We start from the raw sequence: 12,330 nt of genomic DNA on the forward strand, positions 1-12,330 counted from the left end.
GAGAGAAATGGTATAGGTATATCCCAATGCCACATTATGATATACCTTTGAGTTTCACAGGCCTGAGGCTAAACAACTATAAACCAGAATATTTAACACATTCATCTTAATGATTTGGGTAGTAGATGGATGGTTACCATCGACTCTTGAGAGGTATTATTATGAGAGGGCTGGCCACACAATCATCACTTAGACAGGAAACATTCAGCCACAAGTACACAGGTCCAAACTGAGATTCTCACATTCTTAAAAATATTAATACCATACATCTCTCAAATTTTTTTTGTTCACCAGCTTCCAGCAACTGCTGTGATGTAATTAGCTGGCTTTGTCACATGGTTTACCTTCCAGTCCACAGAATACATCAACTGTGCCATGGCCGACCCCAATACAGCAGACCCTTGTTATACAAGGAACCAGTATGCAATGAATTGCTTATATGATGAGAACAGTTAAGAACTATTTTTGTTTTTTTTTCTGTTCTGAAAGCATCCAACCTTTGGCTCTAAAAAAATAAATAGCTAACCTATTACGCTAGAGCACTAATTCCCCTCAAAGTAGACCTCATCTGACTTCATGCACATAGCCCAGCATTCTTTCCACAGCCTGAAATGTATTTCAAAGTCAGTTTTCAGTATCTCCTGCAGGTGCTTCATCACATACGTCATGATCTCTTCTCTTGAATTAAATCGGGAACCTTTCACCGGAGTTTTGAACTTGGGAAATAACCAAAAGTCACACACAGCCATGTCTGGTGAGCAGGGAGCCTGCCAGACATGCAGGATGTTGTCCTTGGTGGAAAATTCCTGAGTCAGTTGAAAAGAATGGGCAGGGATGTTGTCAAGGTGCAGCTTCTAACTTGCTGCTTTCCAAAGGTCTGGTCTCTTCCGCCAAACTGCATCATGAAGACAATGGATAACAATGAAGTAGTAATGTTTGTTGACAGACTTAACTTCTGGTGTGTATTTGTGATGCACCACATCACGGTAGTCAAAAAATAAATAAATAAAATTAAAAAAAAACGAAAAATTGTCAACATGCATGAGCATTTCACCTTGCTGCGGAACTCACGTACATTTTTTTGGCAGAGGCAACCCTATATGCTTCCACTGAGATGACTGTGCTTTGCTTTCTGGGTCATACCTGTACACCCAAGTCTAATCTCCAGTGATAACACTCATCAGAAAGTCTGAGTCACAATTTCCATACTCCAAATGTCTTGAGTGATCTTATCAGAGAGAAGAGATCATGATGAATGTGATGTAGCACATGCAGGAGATACAGAAAACCTACTTTGAAAAATGTTTCAGGCAATGGAAAGAATGCTGGACTACATAAGTCAAGTCAGAAGGGTCCTACTTTGAGGGGTGTTAGTGTTCTGGCTCAACAGGTTAGCTATATACAGGCATATCTTGGCTTAATGATGTACTTACAGTAGTTAGGTAAAACCCCATCATCAGGAGGGGCATTGTATAAAGGCGTACTTTTAACATGTGAAGTAATGTGGAGTGTTTATCAGCCTTGGATTTCCCCCCAAACCAAGCCCAAAACCAACCCAAACGAGCCCAAAAACAAGTTTAACCCCTTAACCACGGGGTGTCACTCGTGATGCTCGGGCACAACGGATCATACCGCAGGGCGTCACTTTCGTGATGCACGGGCGCAACGGATCATACCACGGGGCATCACTTTTGTGATTTTGTGTTATTTTGAATTCGCCCGGGCTATCAAGTGGTGACTTGTATCATCTATCAGTACTGCCAGTGTCTAACAATAGTCAGTGCTGCTAATGTCATCTGTACTCCCATCCATTGTTGACAATTTAGCCATTTTTCCCCATTCTTGACTCCCCTCCCTACCTCCCCTCCATTACCCTCTCCTCTCTCCTGCCCGGCCACGCCATGCTACGCAAATCTTGCCCGGATTTTTCCACTTATTTCATCCATTGAAATGGGCCCTACAGTATACCCTATTCTTATACAAAATAATATATATACAAAAGAGAAAAGGTAATTGATAGTGCCATACACCTGGAATTGGCTAATTATCACCTGGCAACACCCCACGTGCACTCGTTTGCTAATTTTCCCTGCTTATTTCCCCTTGAAATATGCCATATGACCTATTCTTGTAGTAAAGATATATAAAAGAAAGGAAGGGAGATGCCTAATGATGTTTACATTTACCTGGAACTACCTAATTTATTATGTATTGTCTAGATTTCCTGCCAATCATTTCATAGCATATAAATTAGCAGCTGTCACCACACTGACACTGTCAACCCTTGCCTGCCCATACACGCCACGTCATTCAGTTTAGTTTCGTCTTTCGAGGTGAAACCACGTCGGACTCGCGCCCCTCCATTTCCGCCACTTCTGCGCCCATTGCAAAGGGCCCTGTGACCTCTACCCCTACTAAACCTCGTGTGGGAAGGGTAAAGGACTAAGTGACCCTGCTGTGGAACGTGAACTGGCTGATTTATCGATGATAATGATGGATAGTGACTTTGATCTTTCAGGTGAATCGTGTGATGAGCCTGGGGGGGAAATGGTGACAGAAACTGCCAGTACCAGTGCTTCAGTGTCCCAAGTTTGTCCTGGCCCCAAGGGAAAGGAACCCTTAGTGCAGCAAGGGAAGGAATTTGGGAAGGAAGTGAAGAAGAGGCGGGTTAGCCCCGGAACAATGGCCCAGCGTGACCCAGCCCGCCATGAGTCCCGAGGTGAATCACCTCCCTGTTCTCCCAGCCCCACTTCACTAATATCTTCCACCTCTTCAGCAGAAATTTCTCCTGAGTCTTCGTCATTGGAGTCTCCACCAGCACCTACAGTGAAGGCAAGCCGTAGGGGACAAGGTAAATCCCTTACTCGTCGTAAAAAAGAGTAGCTTCTAGAGTACAGGATGCTAGTGGTACACGGCAACCTAGGGTCAGTGAGAGTGACCTTGAAATGGCCCAGTCTGCCTCACAGCCACCCTCCACCCTCACCAACCCTACACCGCCAAGAGAGGGAACCCTGGATGCCTTCGTGTGGACGGAAGGTTTCGATTTCGTCCCGGAACAACTCCACTTCGACAAGTTCCTCTGGGATACAGCCTGCCTTCACTCTTGACGAGGATGCTGAGTGTGTGGACTACCTTTTTGCCTTCCTTGATGACGAAGTCATGCAGCACATACGTGATGAGACCAACAGATACAAGTCACAATGTGCTGCAAGTGGTGCAGGTCCAGCAAAAATGCAACATGGACCGTGCTTGGAGTGCAGGAACTGTATGTGTTCCTCGCCCTCATGCTTCTCATGCCACATTCAAGGAAGCATGAGTTGGAAGATTACTGGTCCATGGACCCCTCACCCACCTTCAATCAGTACATGGCCAGAGATCACTTCCGTAACATCATGGGAAACCTGCACTTCACCAACAATGATGTACCTTCCCAGACTGACCCACTCTGGAAGATCCGGGAGATTCTGAACAGAATGACGGATAATTTTATGTCATTCTTCCACCCATTTCAGGAGACTGTCATAGACAAATCCTTGGTTTTGTTCAGAGGATGTCTTAGGTTTGTACAGTACATTCCAAGCAAACGTCATCGGTTTGGAATCAAGTTCTTTGCACTGTGTGACTGTAAGACAGGGTACATCATTGACTTCGTCATCTATTCAGCCAGCACTGTTGATCTGTACAAAACACACTCCCTTGGCTTCTCAGGCTGTGTAGCGAAACTGCTGCTTGAAAAATATTCTGGTGGGAATCATGTGCTGTATATTGACAACTACTGTACAGCACCAAAACTTGCTAAATACCTTTCAGAGCACGGCATTGGCTCCTGTGGCACTGTCAAGAGTAATCGTGCCCACTTCCCCAAATTCCCCAAGGCAGGAAATTCGCAGCGAGGAGACGTGCACCTACGCAAGTCTGAGAAGATGCTGGCAATACAGTGGCATGACAAGAGGGTTGTGCACATGCTCACCACCGTACACAAGGGGGAATTGAAAGACAGTGGGAAGGTCGACCGTAGGACAGGCGAACCTGTGATGAAACCTGATGCTGTCATCGAGTACAATATAAACACGCGGATGGTGGACAAGTCCGACATGATGACTGGACAGATTGACTGCCTCAGGAAGAATACTAGGTGGTACAGGAAAGTTTTTCTGCACCTCATTGACATGACAATGCTGAACACCTTCATCCTGTACAAGATAAAGGCAAAGCCACCCAAGTCCTTCTCCCTGAGGTTGTTCGCCAGGACTTGTGTTCAGCAGCTGCTTGAGAGGTATGGTAAGGTGACAACAGCTCCAAGGCACCATTCTATAAGACTCCCTGACAAACTTGAGCAGAGGGCATACATGGATCGGCACACCTGCTTTTTTTATTACCACAGCCTGAAGCAGTTCTAAAACAGTGCAAGTGGAAATGTAAATAATGTGTAAATAATGTGTAAGTAGCAAGTGAAAGCAATGGATGTAAATATGATTGAACAGTGGAATATAGTTCTGTAAGTTACTGCAAGTGACACTGCATAACATAGTGTAAATAAAACAGAAGTGTAACTAATGTAAATACAATTGAAAATGTAAACAGAAATGTAAATAATTAGTAATATAAGAATATGAGTACAAATACTTGGAGTAATGACAGTGAAAGTGAAAGCTTCACTCTCTACGTAGTTTACTGAACAAGAAAGTGAATGCCTGGAGTGAAAATAAACAACTATTACTGAAGGAAACTTATGGATAAATACAGTAGATATATATGTGTGTAATACAGTACTAGGAATATAAAGTGTGAGTGTGTTTAAGAATAATAAATGACAGAATACCAGCAGGGAACGAGCTCGGGTGGGAAGCTAGTATACGCTCGTAATTTTCATTGCTTTCACAGTATTTTTTTTTTTGGAGTATGGATTCCAAACTACTTGAAAATCATAGAATTGTGTTTCTAGTGATAATATCAGGCTGTAGTAATCATATTACGGGGTGTTGGGAAGTGTAAAGTGAAGACTTCGTTACTCAACTTCAGAAGTCTCCACAAGTCCTATGGTAATCGACAAAGGCTCAACAAACATCCCAGGAGAAAGCTGAAGGTATGTGCCATATGCATATGTAATTGTAACATTCTAGGACTAGTAACTGATTTTTGGCAAATATTTTTAAGAAGTCAGTTGGGGCGCAATTATCCCCGTGGGACGTGCAGGGACCGCTTCAGACATCCCTGCGGTTAAGGGGTTAAAGCCAATCTAAATGGCCTAACAGTTGTCAAGGAAGCTAACCTAAGTGTAACACCTGTTAATAACTCACTGAAACCAACAAATAAAGCCTGAAAATCATAGGGAATAGGTTAGAAAATATCAAACACCTCTCATCACTTCTTTTAAGTCCATGTCTGATCCTGGTCATCATCCTTGCTATCCCCAGGCTAGGGGACATATGGTGCTCCCTACCGCTCAATCCTCTTCCTCAAATCCCTCAAACCCCATTGGAGGGTCAGAAGGGAAGGAAGCCTGGCAAAGGTGGAGTGATCATAGTGGGAGACTGATGCACTGGCTTTGGGAGTGGCAATGGACCGCGATGCGATGGCTCAGGCAGTGGCGATGGGATGTGATGTGATGGCTCAGGTGTTGAGCTCATGCCATGAACACGATCGTGTGTCTCGGTAGCAACTGGCTGGGTTGTTTACAAATAACCACCAAGCACAAGGTTGCCAGACATGAATGAAGCAGGGCTTATTACCAACAGTGATAAACAACAGTGACATTGCCATTATTTCTGGTAGATTAACTTCAGTCCTACAACCACTTGATGTCTGTGTGAATACACCATTTAAAGACCGCATCCGTCAGCAATGGAAAGAGTAAATGATCAGTGGCAAAATGTCATATACATGTGGTTGGAATATGCTTGCTTCAGGTCTGGATGAGCTGTGATTTTATTATCAAGGCATGGAACGATATTTCTGTGGAATCAATCATCAACTCTTTCAAGAAATGTGGAATATCTAATTCAATGGATGGTGCAGATGACATTTTGTGGGCGGATGATGAAGAGGAAACCAATGCCAAAGCTACACCTTTGAATTCAGAGTTTGATCCTTATAATGAACAATTGCAAACTATAATGCAGGATGAAATTTATGAATTGATGATATCAGATGTGGATGATACTGATTTTGAAGTCTTTTAATCACTGACAGTTAATGTGATGACTTTAAAAAAATGTAACTTTCCTTTAACCTATTTTATAAAATTCATGGTCACATGATTTAAAGTTTTTAATACAGTATGAGTTTACATTTGAATATTAAATGTATAACCCATTTTGATATCGGAGGTGGCACATGGAGCCTAGGTAGCCTGTAAAACCCATAGAAGCTGATTTAAAGTAAAACCTAACCAAAGGCTGTGTTGCATGGCAATGTGTTAATAGAGTCACTTTACTGGTCAGTGGGAAGAGAGATAAAGGACTGGAGTTACTGGGCCAGCAAGCTCCCAGTGTCTAAAGAGTTGGTACTCGTCTTATGCACAGAGTATACCTCTAAACCCACGTTTTGTATGGAACTATTGAGAGCAGTCTTATACATAGGTCGGCCTTATACAGTACAAGTCCCATTATTCGGCATCTATGGGACCAGGATGATGCCGAGAAATTAGATTTGCCGAATAATCAAAAACCTACCCACAAGTACCTTAAATATATTGGTGAACACTGTCATCACCACTTATGGTATTACAACTGTGTTTGGAGAGAGTACTGTATACTGTACAATCCTGCAATCAATACAGTACTATACCTGAATCTGAAATATATATATATATATATATTAACACATTGCCATGCAACACAGTAGGAGGAGGCCGTAGCACGGGCCGAACAGGGTAGTACTCCCGAGGGGAATGGGAATGCTGGTGATAGGGAGAGCTGGAGCTCCTGTTTCACTAGCTATCTAACCATCCCCCTTTGCTGACCTTTTCAGTGTGACAGTAACATGGAGAGTAGACCAGCATACTCTCCCAAACATTCCCTCTAACTATCTATGCACTACACCACATGCACTTTACATTTCACACAACGTATCCCACTACGTTACAGGGGTTGGCGCCAGCAAGGGCATGCGGCCAGAAAACTTTGCCCCCGCTACCTAGTGGCGGACTTCTGGGGGGAGGCGTGGCGGGGGTTCCGCCGGCATAGATCATGGGTCCAGGGCGAGATGGGGCTCGGGCCTGTGCTAGAGGGTACAGGGCATTGCGGTTCCCAGGCTGTCGCTTCCGCCCAATAGAGAGGGGCCCGAACCTGGGAGTAGCGCCTCAGGAGGCTGCCCTATCAGTGGGTGTATAATGGCGGGATAGTTGTAGTGCCAAGACGCGCTTGGAGGATGTCCCTGCAGCTGTCCTGGCAGGGTGCCCCGAGGCCACTACCACAGCCACTGGTAAGCTGGTGGGCTAGGGGTCCCAGATCCATTGCCTGGACCTGGGATTGTGCAGTGAGTGGGACCTGTGCTGTGTCTGTCCCCATTTATTAATACTGAAGATGACAAAACAAAAAAGGTTTCAAAGCAAGCCTGAGGACAGTAAATCACCCATGGGGATGAGGGTGGGTTCATGGAATGTGGGAAGTTTGAGGGGAAGAGCAGGGGAAGTCGTTGAGGCATTCAGTAGGAGGTGGGTGGATGTGGCGTGTTTGCAGGAAGTCCGGTACAGGGGTGGATCAGCCAGAAAGATTGTTGGGAAGGACTGTTGCTATAAGTTGTTTTGGCAGGGGGGGACAGACGGATATGGAGGTGTTGGTGTGATGGTTGCGGAGAAATGGGTGGAATATGTTATGAATGTTTTGAGAGTAAGCGATAGGATATTGGTAGTGAAAATTCTGGTGGGAAGAAAGATAGCTGTGATTATATCGGCATATGCCCCACAGGCAGGATTGGATGAATCAGAGAAAGATAGATTTTGGGATGATTTAATACGTGTAGTGGGTGGTATGCGGGATGATGAGATAGTGATTTTGGGAGGGGACTTAAATGGTCATGTAGGTGAAGCAGCACAAGGTTATGAAGGAGTGCATGGGGGATGTGCATATGGTCTAAGAAATGCAGAAGGGGAAAGGATACTTGAGTTTGGGGAGGCAACGGACATGATTGTGTGCAACACATATTTTAGGAAAAGAGACAGTAGGTTAATTACGTATGAGTCTGGGGGAAATAGCAGTCAGATAGATTATTTTCTGGTTAGGAGGGCCGATAGGAGGTTAGTGAGGGATGTTAAAGTTATAGGAAGTGAGGAATGTGTGCAGCAGCACAAACTATTGATTTGTGATATGGTGCTTAAAGAACAAGTGATGAAAAAGAGGACTTATGTACCTAGGAGGAAAATATGGAAGCTGAAAAACCAAGTAGTAAGGGATGCCTTCTATAGCGAGTTGAGGAGAGTGGTGGCTGAACATGGAGCTGTAGACAGAGGCGTTAATGAACAGTACAGAGCCCTCAAGAACAATTTCTTGAGAGTTACTGATGTAACATGCGGCTGGACAAGAGGACCACCAAGACATAAAGTTACTTGGTGGTGGGATGAGGGTGTAGAAGCTGCAATTAAGGAGAAAAGAAGGCTTTTCCGGGAATGGAAGAAGGGTGGTAGCAAAGATGAATATTTGGCTGCCAAGCGTAGGGCTAGGAGAGAGGTATACAGGGCAAAGTCTGAGTCACAGAGACAATTACTTGATAACCTAAATCATGGGGAAAGGAAAAATATATTTAGGGTGGCAGGTCAGGTGAAGAGGGATAATCGGGATATCATAAGTGAGCAGTGTGTGAAGAATGATGAAGGAAGGGTAGTGGTGAACAGTGAGGATATTAAAGATGCATGGAGAGAGCATTATAACCGGTTGTTGAATGAGGAGTTTGACTGGGACAGGGAAGGTTTGGAGCCAGCAGATCCAGTGTCTGGCCCTTGGCCTTTGATTGATACTGCTACTGTGAGTGAGGCAATAGGCAGGATGAGGGTGGGGACGGCAGCAGGTGTGTCTGGGTTGACTGCCGAAATGTTGAAGGCCTCAGGCGATATAGGGGTGAGTTTAGTCACTGACCTGATAAATAGGATTATTTATGAGTGTGTTGTCCCAGATGATTGGCTGAAGAGTGTAATTGTAAATGTGTATAAAGGGAAGGGTGATGCCCTGGAAAGAGGAAATTATAGAGGTATAAAGCTTTTAGATCAGATAATGAAGGTAATGGAGAGAGTTTTAGAAGGTATGATTAGAGAAAGAGTGAATATTGATGAGATGCAGTTTGGGTTTATGCCAGGTAGGGGGACCACTGATGCCATATTCATTGTTCGACAGCTTCAGGAAAAATATATTGGTAGGAGAAGGGATCTTTATTTTGTTTTTGTTGATTTGGAAAAGGCCTTTGACAGAGTCCCTAGAGAGGTGGTGAAGTGGGCAATGAGAAAGCTTGGGTTGGAGGAGTGGCTGGTTAGGGTGGTTATGGCCATGTATGTGGGTGCTCACACCCAGGTGAGAGTGAATGGAGATTTGAGTGATGAGTTTTCCGTGAATGTTGGTGTGCATCAGGGGTCAGTCTTGAGTCCCATGTTGTTTATCATGGTACTTGAAGCCCTTTCACGTGACTTTAGAAACGGACTCCCGTGGGAGTTGTTGTATGCTGATGATTTGGTGTTGATTGCAGAGAATGAAAGGGAGGCGGAGGAAAGATTTAGGAAGTGGAGAGATGGTATGGGGCAAAAGGGTTTAAGGGAAAATGCAAATAAAACAAAAGTGATGATATCTAGGGTTGGTGGCGGTACTGTCAAAGACGAGGGAGAGTGGCCATGTGCAGTTTGCCACAAGGGCGTGGGAAGTAATTCCATCTTGTGCGGTGTGTGTGATAAATGGGTGCATAAGAGATGTAGTGGTATCAGAGGTAGACTGCAAGATAATGCTGATTTTATGTGTACGGCGTGCCGGGGTGAGCAGGTGGAGATCGTCAGACGTGAAAGGATTGAACCTGCTGGTGAATCTCTTGAGTGTGTGGAAGAGTTTTGTTATTTGGGAGACATGTTGTGTGCTGGAGGTGGGGCTGGAGCTGGCTCTGTGGCTAGGGTGAGAAGTGGTTGGAAGAAGTTCAGGGAGCTCTTGCCTCTCCTGACATTGAGAGGGCTCTCCCTACGTGCTAAGGGGTCTTTGTATGCAGCATGTGTTAGGAGTGTAATGCTGTATGGCAGTGAGACCTGGGCAGTGAAGGAGGAAGACATTCACCGGCTCAGACGTACAGAAAAGACAATGATTAGGTGGATGTGCAGTGCGTCCCTGCGTCCAAGGCCTGGAGGGGCTGGGTTTACAATGGAAGAGTTGAGAGGTAGGATGGGACTGGAGTGTATTGGTGTTGTGATGAGGAGAGGTAGATTGAGGTGGTTTGGACATGTGGAGAGGATGATGGATGATAATTGGGTGAGGAAGGTGAGAAGTGTTAATACTGGGGGTGGGGTTATGAGGGGTAGACCGAGAAAGACATGGGACGAGGTCATTAAGTGTGACCTTAGGGTTAAGGGACTGAACAGGGAGGCTGCAATGGATCGTGCAGCGTGGAGAGCCGCCATTAGGTGACCAAGGCCGACACATGCAAGCATGTTGGAGCCTTTAAAAACGAAAACGAAAACGATATATATATACAGTAATCACTCTAATATCCGGACGCCCAATATCCGAACATCCCCACTATCCGGACATAAGAATGTTTCATACTGTACTTTTTTCCATACTATACTTACCTCATTTCACTCTTTAATGTCCTTTATTGGTGTGAATAGGGTGTTAGGAGCTATGCATGTGCAGTAGGAAGGTGTTTTTCTGAGTTAGGCTAGGTTAGGGTCCATAAGTACCAGTCCAGGAGCCAGTCACCAGAATGTTTATTATTGTATGAACCTACTTCTAAACCCTCATTTTATGTTTCTTTTGCATTTATTTCAGTCATTTATGTGCCTTATTGGTGTGATTTGGGTCTTAAATAGGTGCTATGCATGTCCAGAGGGAGTTGTATAGGTGTTTCTCTTAGTTAGGATCCATAAGTACAAGTCCATAAGCTGGGGCCCAATATCCGGACAGAACCAATATCCGGACCTACCTATGGCTCTATTACGTCGGATATTGGAGTGATTACTGTATATATATATATATATATATATATATATATATATATATATATATATATATATATGTATATATATATATATATATATAAATTAGTGAACATACACAAGGGTAATGACACATTAGGCCTACAAGTCAGATAACACTTCCTGGATGGCCGAAATGATATGGAATACTACCTACCAGCTCAGTACATCACTTGTATTGGTGAACTCATCACTACTTATATTATTACAAATATGTTTGGAGTGAGTACTGTATACAGTACTTTTTCCAAACAAAATAAAATAGTCGGAAAATTGCATAAAATAAAGTAAAGGGATCTGAATTGGTAAGGTCTTTCTGATGAAAGTTATAACTTATATTTAGCACTCATTCTTTTGTTCGTTTTTTTGTTTACATGTGAAAGGAGAGTACTGATGGAAACAGTAATGTATTCCATGAACCCCTTAATAACCTCCGACATTGAACAACCCTTTACAGTACCGATGTCGAGTTAGTGAGCTATGGAAAAACTGTGAACAATTATGGGAATGGAACGAAGGTCACTGCTATGTTTACACGACTCTACGCTACGATTCCAAGCAGTCAGGGGGTCAGTTAATCTCAGATGTTTTCGTCCATTTGGTAAATGGACCGTAACTTTATCAATTCTCCAGTCAATCACAGCGAATCATAGCATGGGTTTAGGAAGCTAAATAACACATTTCTAGGTGCACCAGACGATTATCTTCACATCTTATAAGAAAATGGAAGAAATTAAATCCCTCTCTGAGTACGGAAAGTTCTTCCATTCTTCTGAAATCAATTTATTTTTCTTAAAGATGTGAAGATAATCGTCTGGCTCACCTAGCAATGTGTTATTTAGCTTCCTAAACCCATGCTATGATTCGCTATGAGTCACAGAAAGATTGATAAAGTTACGGTGTATTTACCAAATGGGCGAAAACATCTGAGATTAACCGACTGCCTAACTGCTTGGAATCGTAGCGTAGTCATGTAAACATTCCAGTGACCTTCGTTCCCTCCCCATAACTGTTCAGTTTTCTTTATAGCTCACACTAACTTAACATCAATGACATCGGTACTGTAAAAGGTTGTTCAGTGCCGGAGGTTATTAAGGGGTTAATGGGATATATTACTGTTTGCATCAATGCTCTCTCTTTCACGTTAAGCACAAAAACAAACAAAAGAA

The 12,330-nt window shown here is 43.7% G+C and overlaps 1 protein-coding gene across 1 annotated transcript in view; it reads right to left on the minus strand.

Annotated features, from left to right (window-relative positions):
- The window catches only part of LOC145406828 (serine hydroxymethyltransferase, mitochondrial-like), a 149,001-nt gene that overhangs the window by 93,995 nt on the left and 42,676 nt on the right, over positions 1-12,330 (minus strand). The gene's annotated exons all lie outside the window — the stretch shown is intronic.

The sequence above is a fragment of the Coenobita brevimanus genome, chromosome 71 (genome assembly GCF_032717465.1).
Source record: "Coenobita brevimanus isolate Jiangsu-jjx chromosome 71, ASM3271746v2, whole genome shotgun sequence".
NCBI lineage: Eukaryota > Metazoa > Arthropoda > Malacostraca > Decapoda > Coenobitidae > Coenobita > Coenobita brevimanus.